At 45.7% G+C, this 6,000-nt stretch overlaps 1 protein-coding gene across 10 annotated transcripts in view; it reads right to left on the minus strand.

Annotated features, from left to right (window-relative positions):
- The window catches only part of LOC138248916 (uncharacterized), a 240,763-nt gene extending 236,168 nt beyond the window's left edge, over positions 1-4,595 (minus strand). For 5 of the 10 annotated variants that reach the window (XM_069202900.1, XM_069202899.1, XM_069202898.1 and 2 more), the window contains exon 1: positions 4,378-4,595. The gene's annotated coding sequence lies outside the window, so the exon portion shown is untranslated. The remainder of the gene's footprint in view (positions 1-4,377) is intronic. The other 5 variants (XM_069202904.1, XM_069202902.1, XM_069202894.1 and 2 more) reach the window with 3 other exon arrangements.
- Positions 4,596-6,000: the final 1,405 nt, after the last annotated feature.

Raw genomic sequence — 6,000 nt, forward strand, 5'->3', positions numbered from 1 at the left:
CCAAATAGCCACAGTCTCCAGCACTTCATCCCCGCAAGGACAGTATCTCCTCTGCTGCTCCAGCAATGTGGGACTGCTCCAGGTGTGCTGACTAGGCCTCACTGAAACATACTGTGCGTGCTGCCAGTGGGTTGGCTGTGCCTGCTTTTGCTGGCTCTCCCGTCAGCTGAGGGTCAGCCCGGACTCCCCTCCAACAGTCGCGTACCCTGGACCTTGCTGGTCCTTTTCAGCTATACAACTCTTCTTTTGCTCCAACTTACATTTAACAAGGTTTGTTGGTGGTCCTCCAGACCACTGACCAACTGCGACCTGGCGACTGACGTGGGATATCATCTGCAGGGCTTCAAGGACTTCTGTGCAGCTCCTGGGCTCCACAGCTCATATTCATCTTCCCTTGTCAACTTGGTTCTTCATCCACAGAAGGGTGGGTAGTGGCTCCTGCCCAGTGTGGACACTCCTGTGTGGACTAGACTCTGTCCCCTTCTTTTTCAGGTCCTTCTCTACCAGAGTCCACAGTTAGGTTCCATCGGACTGGTCATGGTCTTGCAATCTTCCTCTCTCCAAGTCCTCTTGTTAGTCCTTGGAATCGGGGAGCAGCTGGCAGCAGGGCAAACATATAGAAAAGCAATCCAGATGAGTCCTTTGGGGCACCCAGAAGACACCTGGGCAACAAAAGAAGTGCAGTCCAAATGGGACTTTTGGGAAGTCCAGCAGTCCTTCTGACTGCGGTTCGGTCCAAGTTCCAAAAGTGCTCCAAAAATCAGGGGGCTACAGCCCCTCTATTTATACCAAGTGCTTAGATTCTAGAAGATGGGCCACATCTGACCAATTCCAAGAATGCCCCTTCTCCTCTACCCAGGGTCCAGGCATAAGTGGGGCCTTTACACAGCCTATTCAAGTGTAAAGTGTGCCCTGCCTCCCTCTCTCCTAGCCGAGGAACACCATCAGTATGCAGCTGTCACCCTTTCACACCTAACCCTCCCTGAAGGATGGCTGTCTAGAGAGTATGCACAAAGTGGAGCTGTCATTCTTCCAGAGACTAGGATTGGACCCATGCTGCAAAGCACCAGAATTATGAGCACAGTGAAATGCCCACTTTATAAAAGTGGCATTTCTAAAATAGCAATGAAAAATCCACCTACACCAGTAAGCAGGATTTTTCACTACCATTCCAATCATACCAAACATGCCCACGCCACTCCTTATGGCTCAGAAGTTACCACTTAGACACATGTAAGGGCATTTCCAATGCAATCCTAGCAGCACTCACAGTAGTGAGAAACTAAATTGGCTGTCTGTCACGACTAGGACATGTACCATATAATGACATATGTCCAACCTTTTACATAAACAGCACCCTGGCCATAGGGCTATCTAGGACCTACCCGAGGGGTGACATAGATGTAGTCAAAAAAAAAAAAAAAAAAGCCTAGGCCTCGGCAAGGGGTTTGGCTTGCAAAGTCAATGTGGTAGTAAACTGCGCACGCAGGCCCTTCTGTGGCCCGAGACCAGTTTGAAAGGCTATTTCTTTGGGTGGCTCAATCTGCACTGCAGGCCCACTAGCAGCATTTAACAGGCCCTAAGTGTATGGGGTAGCACTTTACAAGGGTCTTGCTTGTAAATTAAATAAACCAAACAGGTGTAATCCAATCATAACAAGTGTTAGGGGTGAGAGCACATGCACTTTTTCACTGATTAGGAGTGGTGCAGTGTCCAGAGTCCTAAAGCCAACAAAAAGGTTAGAAAAATAGGAGAAATGCAAAACATTTGGGGATAACCCTGCAGAAAGGCCCATTTCCAACATCAAGCCCATGGGAAGTGACGCCAAACGTGGTAGAGTTGCCCACGGGATATTTTTCCATATTGGTCGTGGAGTTTCCCCCCCAACCACAGGCTAGTGCCTAGTATAAATATGGCATCTCTGGATTGTATCTTCAAAACACAACTGGACCTGAGGACGACAGAAAAGGACTGCACCTGTTTAACCTCTGCTGGACTTCAGAAAAAGGACTGCAACTAATGTAAGCTACAGAGAGAAACCCTAAGGCCTGGACTTGTTCCCACTTGTACCCAGTACAGAAGAGAGGTCTCCAAAGGCTAGCTGGTTGATCGCCTATTAAATTCCCAAAACACAAAAAGCTACAAGAATCCTGCAACTTCAAAAGCCCTGTGTCACCTGGATTTGCAATTACATGGCTGGTGGATTCTGGGAGATTGAGTCCTAACCCCCCAAGTGGTAACCAAAAGGTCTTGGACTCTTACCTGGTATTAGAGTGTACTTTTCTCCCCTGAAAAGTACAGGTTTAGACACTTAGAAGGTAATTTATTACTTTGTTGGAAAAGAACCAGAGTCTACCACAGGACCACCACTGAATCGCTGCCATAAACATCAAATCGTCAGTTTACCCGGCTGGGGAAGCTGGGACTACCATAAAGGTTTTCAAATCAGCACTTTGAGGCTCCTTCCAGGATCAAAGCTGAGCAGAACACAGTCATCGGCAACACCTTCCTGTGCTGCAATTTCTGAATTCTTCCACTGGAGTGGTCTAGCCATCGGCAAAAAAGACTAACTTCCTGCAAATACCAAGACTCCCAACGAGCATCGAACCTTGCCCGGCCACTGACAATGAGCCATTCTCCGGATCCAGCTTTCAGCAGACCCCGCCAATAATTTTCCCTAGAAAAATTTCTAAAAAGTGAGCAGGTAAAAAAATGTTCACCTGGACCAACCTGGTTTTTGTATGTGATCAATAATCCATTGCATCAGGCCCTAAACTTTGACCTGAACTACCATGTTCGAGGTTTACTGAGCAGGGCTTTGTGCTTTTAGATTCTAGATTTCTCTAAAACTTTGAAAAATCATATTGTGGGTCCCTACAGCAGAGTTTTGTTATTTTGGTGTGTATGGAACAATTACAATGTATACTATTTTTAAACATTAGAATTTTATTTTTTTTATGTGTTGCGTTTTCCACGCAATAACAGTCTTGGTACTGATAAACACTTTACACTTGAGTTATAAGATAAGATTTAGTTTCTGAGACATACCTGTGGCCAGAAAATAATTGTGCTGTTATTACGTAAAGAGTACTGCCATCCATTTCATTTGTTAATACACATTCTCACACAATCCCTCTGTGATTCACTTAACCTCTTAACTCACTATTGTTCTGCACTCTACCTGGCATCCTGGTTATGAACACTCAGATGGTTAATTTAATCGCTTCAGTTGTCTGGGGGCATAACCCATAGATCACTGACTGAATCAAGGGTGGTGTACCGGAGAATAGCGATAGTTCTCAACTTGTGACAGAAATGACTGAATAATTGTATCATTAGTTTAACAATGCTACTATTATATGCAGGATAAGATGGTCTGCACACACTATACACGATTTTCCGACGCTTTAATGCACAGGGATACTAGTAATCAGGTGTATAATGGTCTTTGCATCTAGTGACATTCCTTGACAAGTCACCTTGATAAAAGGTTCGATTTTGGAACACTAAAATTTCGAGATTTGATGCAACACTGGTCTATTTTGGTACTTGATCAGCACCTACTCCGTCCATGCATACTGGACTCCTGCGTTTATGTTAAACCTATGGCCTTGATAAAGTCTAGGTGACGAAACATGTGTCGGCTGTACCTTTGATTATTTCTTCAACAAGAATAAACCTTCATCAATTTCAATATCGTGCTTTTGGACATGGTTTTTACTGTTTCCACTTGGATGAACACCCTATGGACTACCTTTGGTGTGCCTTGGTACCTCTAAGCTACACACTATAGATGGGTTGCCACAAAAATGCGTAAAAAGATTTGCTGTTAAGTACTTACAGAGCTTAGAAAGTTGATAACTTCTTGAAGGGCAGTCGATGTATACTTCTTGGAGATCTTTTACTTTTCTGAATCAATACTGGTTTCTTTATGCTCAATGAAGGTAACAGGAGTATTCATTTTTTCAAAATCATAAAACAAAGCTGTTTTTATAAATATATAGTGGGCAGCAGGATTGCAACGGTCTTGTTAATGCGTGAGCTGGTAATTAAAGCCCTGCAGAGGGGTTTACTGCGGTTTCAGATGAGCACTGAAGGGGCCTGTGGTGGGTGCAGCGGAGGCATCGGCTGCCCCCTTGATCAGCCGCAGCTCCGGGCCTGGTGATGCTTACAGAGCACGAAGCCCTCCGAAGGGGCCGGTTTCAGGCCCCCCCCGAGGAATGAACCAGCTGCGCGGGCCTCCACCCTCCCTCCCTCCCTCAGGGGCGGACTCTGTCAGGGCTCCTGCGCGGGTCCTGGGACCGGCCGGTCACCGGGAGGTTGTTTTGTTTTGACATCCCGGAGACCCTCCGCATGAGACCGCATCTCATATCTCACCTTTGGCAGTCTCCTGGCGCGGTCTTTCAGCACAGGTGGCAGTGCGGGGGCCGAGGCCGCTCTAGAGCGAGTCCACCGCCGCAGAGGCCCGACGAGCGTCAACGAGACCCGGAAGTCCGGCGGCTCCCGACACGGAGCGAGCACTGCGCGCCGGAAGGGGAGGGTCCCGTAGGTCACGCGCATGCGCAACGACCCGCACCGGGCGCTTTCGCATTAGGACCCGCCCCGTTGCGCATGCTCAGAAGAAGCGGCTAGTCACGGCGCGTGCGCAGAAACGGCTCACCTTTGCCGTGCGCATGCTCGGAGTGAAGCACAATCTCGGTCGCGCGCAAAGGAGCTGATCCTGCGCTTCCGCTTTGTAGAATGCTGGTTGGGGCTTAAATATTTTTGATATAATTTTATTATTACTGAGAGTCTTCATGGCAATGTCGTTATGCATGTGCACTTTGCACTGTCTATATTGCATCTTTGAATTCTTGTAATAAAGCATTCCAACATCTGTGATCCACCATAGAATTCACTTAGTCTGTCTTTACTTCATTTTAATGTATTTTTGAATATGTTCTCTTGGGAACCACTGTCTCATGAAATTGAGGTTTAACACCGTTCCCTATCCATTCCCAGCAAGGGCGTGTAAGGTGTCATTTGGGATGTAAGAATGTAGGGTTCCTGCACCCACCAGTAGCACGAATCCTGCATCGGTGCTAAACTTCAACAGTGTCAGTGACATGACTGAGTGCTCTCAACACGGGGAGTCACTGACAGGTAGATGTCCCCTTAGGCAAGTAATACTGTCCTGCCTTTTGCAGCACACAGTAGGCAGTAAGTAAAAAAAAAAATCAGTTTCACCCTTCCCCAGCGAGTCACCTACAGCTCATCCTTCACTGGCAGTTTAATAGTGAGCGAACAGCGCTGGTGTGAAAGCTGAATTTATTACTAAGGATTTTTATTTGCTATGGGTTACGAATTTGCATAGAATTAGGCTAATAGGGAAAATAATGTGCAACTTCGAAAATGTGCCTACTTGAGTGGCCGTCACTCAATGCGTAATGCTTTTAGTGAATGGACATTATTTGAAGTACATGTGTCGAGAAAAATTGTAGTAGTATGTCAAATTAATGATATTATACTATGTATTTGTTTATTAACAGTAGGCCTTAAGTTAGCAAGATTTAGGGCTAGTCTGCACAACCTCGTATTAAGCTGCAATGTTTAACAAAAATTGTGGAAATGTTTGTCCAGAGAAATTAATGCTTTTATTGTTCACACTGTGCTGACCAAACGTTTAGCAGATGTCTTTAACTTTCTCATGAGAACTGCTTGCTAGAATGTCTTGTATTACAAATTGCAACTTTGTAAAGTTTGAGGCGTGAGACAGCAATGTTCCCAGGAACCAACAATGGATGCACTGACTGGAGTATGGATTGCAACTAGAAAAGATACATGACGAGTCTGACAATGGGAACAGGAGAAGAGGAGCCAATCATCAATGTGTGAAAGGCAGTTTAGTTATAGCTTAGATTTGGGTTTTAATTTCTATTGGGTTAACAGTAAACATACGATTTTCTGACCAATGACAACGTGGGAAGTTTCTTTAGGCAATTCTAAACTAGCCTGACTGCA

The sequence above is a fragment of the Pleurodeles waltl genome, chromosome 8 (genome assembly GCF_031143425.1).
Source record: "Pleurodeles waltl isolate 20211129_DDA chromosome 8, aPleWal1.hap1.20221129, whole genome shotgun sequence".
Classification (NCBI taxonomy): Eukaryota; Metazoa; Chordata; class Amphibia; order Caudata; family Salamandridae; genus Pleurodeles; species Pleurodeles waltl.